This window comes from Gymnoscopelus braueri (genome assembly GCF_963280865.1).
Source record: "Gymnoscopelus braueri genome assembly, chromosome: 9".
Taxonomy (NCBI): Eukaryota; Metazoa; Chordata; class Actinopteri; order Myctophiformes; family Myctophidae; genus Gymnoscopelus; species Gymnoscopelus braueri.
In genome coordinates, this window is record NC_137610.1 from 1,455,633 (window position 1) to 1,470,828 (window position 15,196).

Sequence of the window (15,196 nt, forward strand, 5' to 3'; positions counted from 1 at the left end):
CTGTATCTATAGCTGTATGAGACCACTGTACTGCATCTATAGCTGTATGAGACCACTGTACTGTATCTATAGCTGCATGAGACCACTGTACTGTATCTATAGCTGCATGAGACCACTGTACTGCATCTATAGCTGTATGAGACCACTGTACTGTATCTATAGCTGCATGAGACCACTGTACTGCACCTATAGCTGTATGAGACCACTGTACTGCACCTATAGCTGTATGAGACCACTGTACTGCACCTATAGCTGCATGAGACCACTGTCTGCATCTATATCCCACTATACTGAATCTAAACCACTGTACTGCATATATAGATTACTGTACTCCATCTATAGACCACATACATTGACCACTGTACTGTATCTATAGACCACTATACTGCATCTCAACTCAACACAACTCAATGGGGGGGGGGGGATCCACAGATGTGTCTATAGAAGCACTAGAGGGGTCTACAGGTGCACTAGAGTGGGCTACAGATGCACTACAGTGGGCTACAGATGCACTAGAGTGGTCTACAGATGCAATAGAGTGGTCTACAGATGCACTAGAGTGGTCTACAGATGCACTAGAGTGGTCTACAGATGCAATAGAGTGGTCTACAGGTGCACTAGAGTGGGCTAGAGAGGCACTGGAGTGGTCTACAGATGCACTAGAGTGGGCTAGAGAGGCACTAGAGTGGGCTAGAGAGGCACTAGAGTGGTCTACAGATGCACTAGAGTAGTCTACAGGTGCACTAGAGTGGTCTACAGGTGCAGTAGAGTGGTCTACAGATGCACTGCAGTGGTCTACAGATCACGCCAGTGGTCTACAGATACACTAGAGTGGGCTAGAGAGGCACTAGGAGTGGGCTAGAGAGGCACTAGAGTGGTCTACAGATGCAATAGAGTGGTCTACAGGTGCACTAGAGTGGGCTAGAGAGGCACTGGAGTGGTCTACAGATGCACTAGAGTGGTCTACAGATGCAATAGAGTGGGCTACAAATGCACTACAATGGTCTACATACCACGACAGGGGTCTACAGATGCACTAGAGTGGTCTATAGATACAGTACAGCATTCTATAGATACAGTAGGTAGTCTATAGATGTAGTACAGTGGTCTCATACAGCTATAGATACAGTGCAGTGGTCTATATATACAGTACAGTGGTATATAGATGCAGTACAGTGGTTTATAGATTCAGTACAGTGATCTATAGATGCAGTACAGTGGTCAAGATGCAGTACATGATCTCATGCAGCTATAGATGCAGTGGTCTCATATAGAAAGAGATGCAGTACAGTGGTCTAGATACAGTACAGTGGTCTCATGCATGCAGCTATAGATACAGTACAGTGGTCTCATACAGCTATAGATACAGTACAGTGGTCTCATTCAGCTATAGATGCAGTACAGTGGTCTCATACAGCTATAGATGCAGTACAGTGGTCTTATACAGCTATAGATACAGCAGTCTCATACAGCTATAGATACAGTACAGTGGTCTCATACAGCTATAGATACAGTACAGTGGTCTCATACAGCTATAGATACAGTACAGTGGTCTCATACAGCTATAGATACAGTACAGTGGTCTCATACAGCTATAGATACAGTACAGTGGTCTCATACAGCTATAGATACAGTACAGTGGTCTCATACAGCTATAGATACAGTAAAGTGGTCTCCTTTTTACAATAGGCGGAAATTACATATTTGTACTGCATGCAATAAACGGCATGATTCTTGCCCAAAACTGCATGAGATTGGCATAAATGTGGCATTTATGTACAGGGGAGGCTTGTAGTTATACATGTAACCCATTTAAATGCACTTATATCAAGGTGACAGCTCAGGGGACCATTTGGAAAATAGTGATGGCCGTTTTTCCCTCGACAAAATGTTGTCTAACTTTGAATCATTAGGTATTTAGCCCCCTTACCTACAAGGTAGCATGACAAGGTTGGTCCCATTGGAAACCTGAGGTTGTCTAGAATCAAATGGTATCTCTATCTTTGGGCTACGTCTAAATTTGAGCGTGCCACAGTCTTCGAAAGACAGTCTCGCTGGCATTTCAGCCAGCAATCCTGCAGGTCTCATAGGGGTAATAAAACATTGAAAAAAAACACACTTTGGACCGCTTTTTTTCTTGGGATCATCAAAATCCCTATATTAGAGGTCCTATGGATGCCAAAAATCTAAACTAGAAAAATAAATAAGAGGGTACGCGTGGACCCCTCCTAGGGCCTCTACTATGGTGTCTAAAAAAAACTTATTGACAGGAAAATCGCGCATTGATACTGTAATAAGCCTTGTCTCAGGTATGAGAAATGTAAAGAGCCCGCCCACAGAATATTTCTACTGTAAGCATTAATAACAGAGGCAGAACTTCCAAGGGACATAAACAGGATACTTTATTTAACTAAACTAAAGTAGAAACAATAAAAGACGATAGGTAACCAAATCTCATTACAATTAAATGATCCAATATAAACTATAGTCCTAATTAAAACAGCTCGAGCATAAATTCATGAACACATAGACATAATCATACAATTGTACTAAACTCTAAAACTACTACTTAACTTTCCAAGGATAGGAGACCCCCAACGGGTCTAGGCTTTGGCGCTGGTTCAGCAGACTTTGATTGACAGTTTTGTGTGAGTTGCGTCTGCCCGTCCAACGCCGTGAGCAGCCTCCGTTGACTTTAGGAGACCACTCGCACAACTGGAGAGCGGGATGAAGCACTCCTATTTCGTCCCTGCTATACTAATATCTCGCCCTGCCTAGCGCAGCAACCTGTCCCTCGCCCTCCTATCTATCTTCACTGCCGGCAGCCCTAACCGGCATGCGAGCAGCAGCCACCCCCCACAGTGAGTGCAAGACAGAAGCTCAGCTGGCTTCGCCCTTAAACTTGAACAAGCTCCGCTCTCCAGACACAACTTGTCTCTCCTGAGTTCACACTTTTATAGTCCCCCGTCACCCTCAACACAATCATGTCCAGCCGTGATTGATCAGCGTCTGTCAGTCACCATCAGGTGCGTGCCATCAGCCTGTGATTGACACGCGTCATTGTCAACGTCACTCATAGTGCAGGTTCACTACAATACTTTTACTCAAGTAAAACATTTGAGTACTTTTTCCACCACTGCTGACGTGTACACAACATTTTTGAAAACTAATTTACACACCTGCTCCCAATAAATTACATCACCACAGCGCAAAAGTAGGTCAAATCAATCAATCTCTCTCTCTCTGGGAGCAACAACGAGAAACAGTGAATGTAGGTTTTCATAGACATGGTCGCTTGTTTCTCTCACATAATCTGGCAACACCGACAGCCCTCTGTTGTCACTGCCACTGCTCTACCAGTCGGCTAAAAAGCTGAACATGTTCGGTCGGCTCTGGGTCGGCCGAAAAGGTCCCGACGGACCCCTAACCGACTGGACGACGCTTCCCGACGCCAAGTCGGCCCAAAATCGGGCCGACTAGGATTGGTCTGGAGTTACCTTAAGGCCAAGAAGTAATGTCTATGGATATTTACACAATATAAGTAGTAGTTTGTCAACCTGTGGATATTTAGATAAAAAATAACAACAATACCACAAGTGTCTTAGATCCTGTTCTTCCATAAATAAGATTATTGAATAACACTGTCCAATGCTACGCTACCGGCCTTACCTACCAGGACATTAAAAACACATTTGGTCATGATGATTTGGTTTTTTACAAATAACAAGAAAACATTAACTAAACTAGTAATAATGATGTAAAATGCATACATTGTGTCACCTTTAAAACAAGCAAAGAAAACAAACAAAAAACGTAAATATACGTAAACATAAATCCACCATAAATCCACCTCCTCAAGTGAGTTGAGGTCTACAGATAGATCTTATGAAAATGTACCCCCCAAACCTTTTAAAAGTATGTTTATTGCTTTCTTTAGTACGCCTCTATTAAATAACAATAGTACATAATATATTCGATATCTCAAATGTCTACAATCTGAGAGAATGTTATGGATATTTACTGTTGTTTATTTATATATTTTTTATTTTAATCAGCTTTAATAGCAGTGGTGGAAAAAGTACTAAATTTTTTTACTTACGTAAAAGTATCAATACTGCAATGTAGAAGTAAGCTGTTACAACTTAAGTAAAAGTCCGGAATTAAAAATGTACTTAGTAAAAGTACAAAAGTATTGGTATCAAAATGTACTTAAAGTACCAAAAGTAAAAGTACTAACATTTTTGAAAATAGCTGATCTACAAGCTCACAACGCGTTGCGATGTTGTGAGCTTGTAGATTGGCTATTTTCAAATAGCCTAGACATAAAATAGGGGCAAAGTGGTTAATATATGTTTTATAATGTATACCTGCAAAGTAACTTGTAACTAAAGTTTTCAAATATTTGTAGTGGAGTTAAAGTACAACATTTGCGTCTGTCTGAGATGTAGTGGAGTAGAAGTAAAAGTACAGACAATTGGACTACTCCAGTAAAGTAAAAGTACCTCAAAATTGTACTTAAGTAATAAGTACAGTACTTGAGTAAATGTTCGTAGTTACTTTACACCACTGCTTAATAGTAATGCAAAACAAATCAACAGCGTGGCTGCCTGTGGTCCCTCCTCCCGGGCTATGGGGGTGACAACAAACAGAGCCTGCGTGTGGCTGTCTCTAAGCAACCGCGACGGCGTCCCGACCAATCGCGTTGCGGCCCGTCCCTCCGGCCCATGGGACCTAAGGTATAAATTATAGGTACCAGTGTCTGGAACGTTAAAGAGAGAGAGAGATTGCTGCTGTGCCCTGCCCTGACAACACATCTGGACTATTATTTATATACAAACATCTGGATAATACAGACCACACTCTTTACTTTGATCGTTTTGTTTTATTAATCAATCGCTTTTATTGCCATTAATCTTTCCCTGCTGGACGTTTTTGGAGATTTTTTCTTTGGGAGATTTTTGGACATCTGTTTTTTTTTGTGGAAGCGTTCCATCTGTAAGTAGCAGCATGCTGCTGATTTTGTGTGTGTGTGAGAGAGACGTTATTATAGTCCAACAATAGTAGATCTGCGTTGTGAGCTTGTAGATCGTCTATTTTTTTGGCAAAGACATTTTATGTAAACGGGTAGCCATGGTTCACATGACGTTGGTATGACAGTCATGTTTCAGGGCTAGTAAACGGGAAAAGTAGCCCCGTTTTGGAACCTCTCCCTCCGCTGGTGAGGTCCCGGTCCCGCAGCGTACGACACCGGGCGAAAGGTGGGCCAATATTGTCGATTCTTAACCCTTTTCCGCACGTCGTATCCGAAAAGTGAAGGTCAGCCCCCTTTCTCTCGGATGTTTGACATGTTAGCGGTCGAGAAATTTTAACCGACGGGTTGAAACAAGCGTTTTAAATCGACTTTTTAGTCAGCCCATGGCCATGTTTTCCCAATACAACCTTAACGGGAGCGGTGCTGACGCCTGCGGACGGGCGTTGACTGGCCGCGGGCTGACTTAAAAAGCAATTTAAACGCTTGTTTTAACCCGTCTGTTGAATTATCTTGACCGCTAACATGTCAAACATCTGAGAGAAGAGGGGCTGACGTTTACTTTTTAGATACCATGTGCGGAAAAAGGTAAGAATCAACGATATTGGCCACCGTTTGCCGGTGTCGCACTCTGCCGTCCGCCCACGCTGTGGAACCTCATCTCGGAGCTACTGATTGTGTGTGTAACGTTATTGTAGTTGTTGGCTTCCCTCTCGTCTCTCTCCCTCAAAAAAATAGCAGAACTACAAGCTCACAGTGGCAAAGCGACGCGTTGTGAGCTTGTAGATCAGATTGTTTGTAGCCCCATTTGGAACCGGTTCCGATTGGAGCTATTTTTTTTGGCTAAGACATTTGGTGTAAACCGTGTAAAAAAAAGCAGTGGCGTAAAGTAACCAAGTACATTTACTTAAGTACAATTTTAGTTTTTTACTTCACTGGAGACTGGAGTATATTTAAAATTTTCGGTACTTTCAGGCTTTAATTCTTCTAAAAGCTGATCAGTGAATGAATGTAATGAGGTAGAAGTAACGTAACGGCACGTCACTGTCAACAATACATCGTAGAGCACATGGTGTGTGTGTGTGTGTGTGTGTGTGTGTGTGTGTGTGTGTGTGTGTGTGTAGTTTGAACATTGCTTTCAGTGTGTGTGTGTGGGAGTAGTAATTTAATGTGTGTAAGTTGAAAAGGTTGTATTTCTCTCTTCAACTCTCTCTCTGTGTGTGTGTGTGTGTGTGTGTGTTTGTGTGTGTGTGTGTGTGTTGTGCTTAGAGAGAGAGGGGGAGAGACACAGAGAGAGAGAATGATGTCAACATGAATATGTTATGATACATCAGATGTCATAACAGAAGACAATTTAATATCATCTGATTGTGTTGTAGTAACTGAGACACTGAGATACAGTGTTATTGTTGTTCCATTATGAAACTTTACTTGACCATTAATTGCCACATAAATAATTGCGATTAATGACTTAATTGTGTTTTTGTCGTTCAACATTATGAATAAACATTAAAAAAGTGGCTTTTAGGCTTCGTAAACACAAGGGCAGATATGACAAATAACTTACATAATATATTATATGAATTACAAACATGCATAGTGGAAATAAACATGCTTTATTTCCACTATTATTTTTATTTTTTAATGTTTGAAAACATTTTTGAACGTGGAAATCTTTATGACAATTATGCAAAAAACAGTGGTGGAAAGTACATTTACTCAAGTACTGTGCTTAAGTAAGACTTGGAGGTATTTTTTACTTTATTTGAGTATTTCCAATTGTCAATACTTTTACTTCTACTCCACTACATCGCAGAGGCAAGTACAAATACAAATCCACTACAATTATTTGAAAACTTTAGTTACTCTTTACTTTGTAGATTTAGATTATTATTACAAAACACACTGACCTCTTCAGCCCCCTTCAGCCATTTGAAAATAGCAGATCTACAAGCTCACAATCTGCTATTTTCCAAATATTTTTGACACATTTGGAACTTGTGAAATGGGACATTCTGCACAATGAGTACTTTTACTTTTGGTACTTTAAGTATATTTTGATGCCAATACTGTTGTACTTTTACTCAAGCACGTTTTGAATACGGTACTTCCACTTGTAACGGAGTCTATCTACATTGCATTATTGATACTTTTACTTAAGTAAAACGTGAGTACTTCTCCCACCATTGGCAAAACAAGTTATGGATATTTTGTTTGTTTGAAGTGACTCTTCAAACAGAGGAATGTCAATACCTGCTGGGTGAAAACTACTGTTAGACTTTCTGGCTCGCCTTGTTTGATGTAGAACTTTGAATAACGTCTCTGTCACGCAGAATTCCTCCTACGTCCATATTTGGACTTTTTGTGATTTTGTTTTAGTTTTTTGTTTCCCCATAACAATTATGTCCTGCTTCTTTTATACAGGAGTGTCGCACAAAAAGTAGTGAAAATTATAGCCGATCTACAAGCTCACACCACGTTGCGACGTGTTGTGAGCTTGTAGATTGGCTATTTTCACTATTTAAAATAAATCTCTTACAATAATATAAAAGAATGGTTTTGGATATTCCACCTGCTACTGTATCTATACACACACACACACACACACACACACACACACACACACACACACACACACACACACACACACACACACACACACACGCATATATATACATGATATCAACGATAATAATTCAAGCTGTTTGGGGTTTTTAATGCAAACCTCTGCTTCACTCGCATCAAAACAAAATAGAAACAAAAAATTACAATCTATTCCCAGTTCCTGTTTCCTAGTTATTGGCTAATTATGGAGGAAGTGGAAATTACTATTATTATCCTCAACTGCAGTTATTTCTTTGTCCAGAATTGTTTCCAGAACTTATATTAACAGCATAGCAAGTTCTTTTTTTAAAGTACTGTACTCAAGTACAACTTTGACGAAACTCTTACTTTACTCGAGTAAGACCACTTTTCAATACTTCACTTATTGCGCTGTGCGTGAGCTTGTCAATCTCGTAGGGTCTATAGATTTGCAGATTTTGAACGATTTAGACATATTTTGATGCCAATACGTTTGTACTTTTAGTGAAGTAATATTTTGAACACAGGACTTTTACTTGTGTAGTGTGTGTGTGTGTGCTGTGTGGAGTATTTCTCCATTGTGGTGTAGTTATTTTTACAGTACTTTTTCCATCCCAGAGCTGTGTTTTTGTCCTTGGTGGTTGGAGGATTGGAGCTGATCTATAAAAAAAACCTTGGGTCTGTTATTCACAGTCAATTTAACACTAATTGCAGCGTTACTGTGTGTGTGTGTGTGTGTGTGTGTGTGTGTGTGTGTGTGTGTGTGTGTGTGTGTGTGTGTGTGTGTGTGTGTGTGTGTGTGTGTGTGTGTGTGTGTGTGTGTGTGTGTGTGTGTGTGTGTGTGTGTGTGTGTGTGTGTGTCTCTATCTGTATGTCTGTCTGTCTGTGTGGTGCACGCACACATACTTTTTTTATTACTATACTTGTGAGGACTAAATCACCCCAAGTATAGTAGAATTTGGGAAACAGACATTATGAGGAACATTTTCCTGGTCCTCACAAGAGAAATGGTTGTTTTTTGGTATATAAAAAAACACGTTTTTTTAGTTATGTTTACAATTGTGAAAATGTTGCGGTTAGCAAACATTAGACTGTTAGAGGTTAGGTTTAGGAGTTAGACGTATGTTTAACCCATTCAGACCGGGAACGCATGTATGTCACTTTAAGATTTCCTTGGCTATTCAAAAATAGCAGATCTACAAGCTCATAGCGCGGCACCGAGTGTCGCGCTATGAGCTTGTAGATCTGCTATTTCTTTCAAAAAATCATGAACATTTTTGCAAGTCTTTGAATATATATTTTAAAGTGAACATTTTTAACTCAAATCTTTGCTGTGGGGATTCTACAAATGTCTTCTAAACAGTTTTTTTTTTAGTGGTTCTGAAACTTATTTCTTGTCAAGGGTCCCCGAAATGATATGTATTTGGCCGTGGACCCCCAACTCAAAATATGTTGTTCCAGGGACCCCACAGAAGCAAAGATTTGAGTTAAAAATGTTCGCTTTAAAAAAAAATATATATATTCAAAGATTTTCATGAATGTTCACGATTTTTCAAAAATAGCAGATCTACAAACTCATAGCGATGCCGCGCTATGAGCTTGTATATCTGCTATTTTTGAATAGCCAGAGAAATCTTGAAAAGACACAGCTATTTTCGACTTTAGGGATCGGGTTAAAAAATGGGGGCAAAAACTGGCATTCATAGAACTTGCTGTCCTTCACCACTTAACCCTTGGTTCACCGGAGTACCCCAGGGCTCTATAGTAGTGCCTTTTCAATCTACATTAGATATTTTCTCTGATAATAGCAGATCTACAAGCTCACAATGCATCCCAACACGACACATTGTGAGTGTGTAGGTCTGGTATTTTCTGCTAAACATCCCTTAGAACAGTGTTTATGAACCCTGGCAAACGTCCCAATTTTGGGCTGGGGCTACTGCTGAGGTGTGCCGCGCCGTTTGAAGAAGGTTTGAAAAAATATAATTGTGATTTTCTTTGATTTTTTTTTTTTTTTACAATAATAATAATCAGGCATAGAAACAGCCCGAGGTAAAAAGGGTGACAACATGCTGTTTTTTTTTCGGGTCAGGTGTCACACTATTGCCCTGTTTGGATTCAAAACGGCTAGTGGAAGCTGAAAAGCTACAAGTTTGCATTTCTGAATAATGCAAAAACAGAAATATTTGTTTGCATTTGCTTTTTTTCTCCCCCATATATTTTCATAATAAAAAAATGCGTATCGTATCGAAATCGTATCGAAGTTGTGTGCCCAATATCGTATCGTATCGTTTCATGAAATGAAAAAACACCCCTAGTGTGTGTGTATATATATATACCGTATATATATATATATAATTATATATATATATATATACCGTATATCTAGGTGTGCCCTGGGATCTTTTGGCTGTGCCAGGTGTGCCTTGGCACAAAAAAGGTTGATAAACACTGCCTTAGAATATAGATGCTGAGGTTTAAGTCGTTAAATGTTGAGATCCTCAACATTAGTATAGTAATATAAACGATTAGTATAGTAATATAAACGTGTGTGTGTGTGTGTGTGTGTGTGTGTGTGTGTGTGTGTGTGTGTGTGTGTGTGTGTGTGTGTGTGTGTGTGTGTGTGTGTGTGTGTGTGTGTGCGCGCGTGTGCGTGCATTACATTCTAGAGCCCAGTGAGTGGCCAAGGCTTCTGTCCAATAGTCTTAACGATCTATTTTCACCTCACTGAACATGTCAACATGACCTTAGACTGCCTTTAGTCTTCCTGCCAAACAGTGGTGCAAAGTAACTAAGTACATTTACTCAAGTACTGCACTTCATCCATTTTCAACCTTATCTTCATATAATTGGTCCTCACTAATGCTCATTATAAGATGGAGCCATTCTTGTCTGCTCGGCCTGTGAAACTGCCTACCAGTGACATCATCGATGGGGAATCCAAGCTAATAGAAACTACAGGCTTTCTATTCCTGGAAAGTTAGCATGCTGAAATAGAAGCTATTGTTCTTATATGATGCTCTCTAAGATTTCCCCTATGGGAAATCTAATACAAAAAATAACGCTTTGACCAAGGGGGATAGCGCCCTCTATCGGCAGTGATGTCAGACTTGGGTGCTCTATTCCCTTGGTTCTCAAAGTAGGGTCCGGGGACCCCCAGGAGTCCTTGAGAGAGTTCCAGAGTGTACACATGACACATGGAACATGGAACTCTGAGAGTGTACACATGGAACCAAATGGACCCTAACAGGTCCATTTGGTTCCATTTGGACACTCTCAGAGTTAAATTAACATTGATTTTACAATATAAATTGGGGTCCCAGAGATAGAAATGTCATTACATGGGGGTCCGTAGCCTAATGCATGTCAAACTGGGGGTCCTTGAAATTAAAATGGTTGAGAATCACTGCCAGAGCCATAAAAATCTTCTCTTATGGGGGTCCCTGAGGCATATCTTTTCAAATGGGGGTCCGCGGGCAATTAAGTGTCAATTTGGGGGTCCTTGACATGAAAAAGTTTGAGAACCACTGCTCTATCCATCTTCACAGTCTGTTCCAACAGAAAAAAAACATACAACCATATAGCACAAAACAACATAACACCAAGACAATACATGTAGTCCCCAGTGTACAGTACACAGAAACCATCATATCAGCGAGGCAGTCTGTTTATTGCAGCAATGGCTGAAGGGACGAAACTCCTAACAAAACACACTTTCTGCCATTTCAAAGATCTGTATCTGCATCCAGAATGGCACGAGTCTGAAGTGACGATGTAAGGGATCAGTGTCATTTGCCAATCACTTTGTGATTACAAGGAAGGAATCCTCAGTTTGACGTGTCGTAGCTGAGTAGTTAGAGGCCTCAGTTTGACGTGCCGTAGGTGGGTAGTTGAAGGCCTCAGTTTGACGTGCCGTAGGTGAGTAGTTGAAGGCCTCAGTTTGACGTGTCGTAGCTGAGTAGTTGAAGGCCTCAGTTTGACGTGTCGTAGCTGAGTAGTTGAAGGCCTCAGTTTGACGTGTCGTAGGTGAGTTGTTAGCGAGGCCGCACGGTGAGCAGAGGCTCACTTGCACATTTGGGTGAACATTGCTGTTTTTGATCAGGATTGACTGTCACTGCACACAAAAATGCTGCTAGTTACGATATGCTACCGTGCCCGTCTAAGACCAGTCCCTAAGTATTAGTGTATAGTTCTATCACTGTATATTCTATTTTTGCGTCCTGCTCAGGGAATCCTCGGCACATTGCCGGGGCTGAGAATCGAACCCGGGACCTTTTTGTTTCTCTACCCACTTAAGCTATGACCCCGCTCCTTTGATTCAATGCTCAGTTTCTGTCAGTGTTGAGTTTTTTTCTTTTGGGGGGAAACCACACACACACACACACACACACACACACACACACACACACACACACACACACACACACACACACACACACACACACACACACACACACACACACGCACGCTAAACACAGGGTACATAAATTGGTAGACTGGGTTTAATATTTCGTTTGAGTTGTCCCGGTCTGGTGTGTGTGCGCGCGCGCACGCGCGTGTGTGTGGTTTGTGGGTTTCGGTTTGACCAGCGTTGCCGGGACAAGCAGCCAGCCTGGAAGGAAACTCTGACACCACCACGGGTGTGTACGTGTGTGTGTGTGTGTGTGTGTACGTGTACGTGTGCATGTGTGTGTACACTGTGTTTGTCATAGTCTAAATGTGTCTAGTTATTTATACTAAGGCTACCCAGCGCTGCACACAGGAGCTGTGGAACAGCAAATGAAAGCACAGCAGAATTCTCTAAGTTTTTAAGGTTTTGGGTCTGAACATTAGAGGCGTTCAGGCTCGCCTAAAACAAACTCTTCCAAATGCCCCAGTTGAAAATATTTAATCTTTTAGCAAGCAGATAAAAACGCCACACAAGCACTGAATAACTTTTTTTTGGTCTTTCATTAACCCATTAAGACTGGGAACGCAACATTTAACTCAAATCTTTGCCTCTGGGGGATTCTACAATTAATGTCTTCTAAATCCCAACAGTTTTTTTTTTAAAAACGTTGCTACAATCTGTGGTTCTCAAACGTTTTCATGTGAAGGACCCCCAAATTATATGTATTTGGCCGCGGACCCCCATCTCAAAATATTTAGTTCCGGGGACCCCCACAGAAGCAAAGATTTGAGTTACAAATGTTCGCTTAAAAAAATATACATATTCAGAGATTTGCAAAAATGTTCAAGATTTTTCCAAAAATATCAGATCTACAAGCTCATAGCGCGGCACTCGGTGCTGCTCTATGAGCTATCTGCAATTTTTTTGAATAGCCAAATAAATCTTAAAATGACACACAGACAGATGTGTTCCCGGTCTTAAAGGGTTAACATACATTCAATCATACTTGGAACCAGTTTCTATCATACTTGGAACTCCCGAGAGTGTACACATGGAACCAAATGGACCCATTCGGGTCCATTTGGTTCCATGTGTACACTCTGAGTTACGGTGGTCCTTGAAAAAAAAAAGAAGGAAAAAGTAGCCCACTGACCACAAGTCACATTAAAACATCTTTATGAGTAGCCCTGCCTCGTATAAGTTCTGACTTGTGGTCGTCGGTCAGGGCTACTCATAAAGACCTTTTTAATGTGCGTTGATGCCAAACGCTCAGCGGGACGATCCTCGCCAACGTGATTCTGTGACTTTTAACTTAACAACTCTTTTGACTTCCTCTTCTCCTCTTACCTGACAGCTCCATCTTCAGCATCCTTCTCCCAATGTACCCCTCATGTCTGTCTGTCTGTCTGTCTGTCTGTCTGTCCTATCCATCCTCGTATATATCATTTTCGGGGGCCTTGACATGAAAAGGTTTGCTTTAACCCATTTTGGGCGGGAACCCCTACTTGTAACTATACCTTTCAGGACGGGAACCCCTTTTGGGGGTCTTGTTGCTCTGTACAGTATATAGCAACATACATGTGTTGTAATCTTTGAATACATATTTGAAGTTTTTCAGAAAAAATAGGTCAGGATTTAGAAGGCGTTTTTTAGAATCGGCCTCAGGTCTAAATGGGTTAAGTACAGTAGGAGTAAATATACTAACTTACTAGTTACTTTCCACCTCTGGTCTAGTGATGGGCATATCGATACTTGTATCGATATATCGATCGATTGTCTGAATATCGTTTGGTATCGATACTAAAAAAAATATATCTATACTTTTCAATGTACTTCCGGTTCCGTTTTGGTACTTCCGTGTCCGGTTTACGGCCATTTCCGGTTCCGTTTATGGTACTTCCGTTTCCGGTTTATGGCCATTTCCGGTCCCGTTTCCGGTTTGTTTCTGTTTCCGGTTCCGGTATCGGTATCGGTATCGGAAAATTGGCCCCAAAAATATCGGTATCGTATCGACTTGAAGAAATGTGGTATCGGCCCATCACTACTCTGGTCTTCAGTGTGTTTCTAGCAAACCCTCTGATCAGCAGAAATAGAAAGAGAACTGCTGAGTCAGCTACGGCAACACAACTGGGACCCACAGTGCCATACATGCACTCTATTAGTCCATGTTTGGAAAATGCACAGCCCACTTTTTAATCACCTTTATTATACATGGAGCGTTACAAATTAAAATCTATAGTATCTTCCCACATTCTGTGGAGGGACGATAAAACGTGCGTCAGCTTTCTGGGGAGCGGAGCTTTTATAGGAATTTATTTTCCAATAAAAAATGCAATTTCAGAAACCTAGTATCTCCATTTTGTGTGTGTGTGTGTGTGTGTGTGTGTGTGTGTGTGTGTGTGTGTGTGTGTGTGTGTGTGTGTGTGTGTGTGTGTGTGTGTGTGTGTGTGTGTGTGTGTGTGTGTGTGTGTGTGTGTGTGTGTGTGTGTGTGTGTGTGTGTGTGTGTGTGTGTGTGTGTGTGAGCATGCCCTACCTTGTCATCGTTGCTGTCGGGCAGAAACCTCATATTTGTCCATTTGTGGTTTTCTTTCGTACATTAATGCCCTACTTGATCATGTCATACAAAAGTAGCAGATCTGCAAGCTCGAAATTGGAGCATATGTAGATCTGCTACCTTCGATGTGTTTGAATTTGAATCCTGCAAAGTAACAGTTTTGGACGTATGAAGTTTCCACCAGACGGAGACGCCATACTATGCTGTCACACAATAGTAGTAACACTTGCCGATCTACAAGCTCACACCGTGTCACATCACCTTTTTTATTTGTTTTAACCCATTCAATCCGGGAACGCATACTGTGTCATTTTAGATTTCTCTGGCTATTAAAAAAATAGACAGATCTACAAGCTCATGAGCTTGTAGATCTGCTACGTTTGAGGAAGAAAACCGTGAAAATGTGTGCTGGAACAAAATATTTTGAGATGGGGGTCCGTGGCTAAATACATATCACTTTGGGGCTCCTTGTCTCCTTGACAATGAAAAAGTTTGAGAACCACTGATACATATATTTTTTTAACTGTTAGGATTTAGAAGACATTTGTTGAATCCCCAGAAGCAAAGATTTGAGTTAAAATGTAACATTTCCCCCCAACAAATAAAAAGAAGTAGCCAAAGTATAAAATAATGGTTAAA

The 15,196-nt window shown here is 40.9% G+C and overlaps 1 protein-coding gene across 2 annotated transcripts in view; it reads left to right on the top strand.

Moving 5' to 3' along the window:
- The window catches only part of LOC308092413 (pleckstrin homology domain-containing family A member 5-like), a 150,709-nt gene that overhangs the window by 62,930 nt on the left and 72,583 nt on the right, over positions 1–15,196 (top strand). Inside the window, exon 1 of one of the 2 annotated variants that reach the window (XM_080438288.1) lies at positions 4,831–4,995. The exons of the other annotated variant lie outside the window; for it this stretch is intronic. The gene's annotated coding sequence lies outside the window, so the exon portion shown is untranslated. Of the gene's footprint in view, positions 1–4,830; positions 4,996–15,196 lie in introns of those variants that run through there. 2 annotated transcript variants of the gene reach the window in all.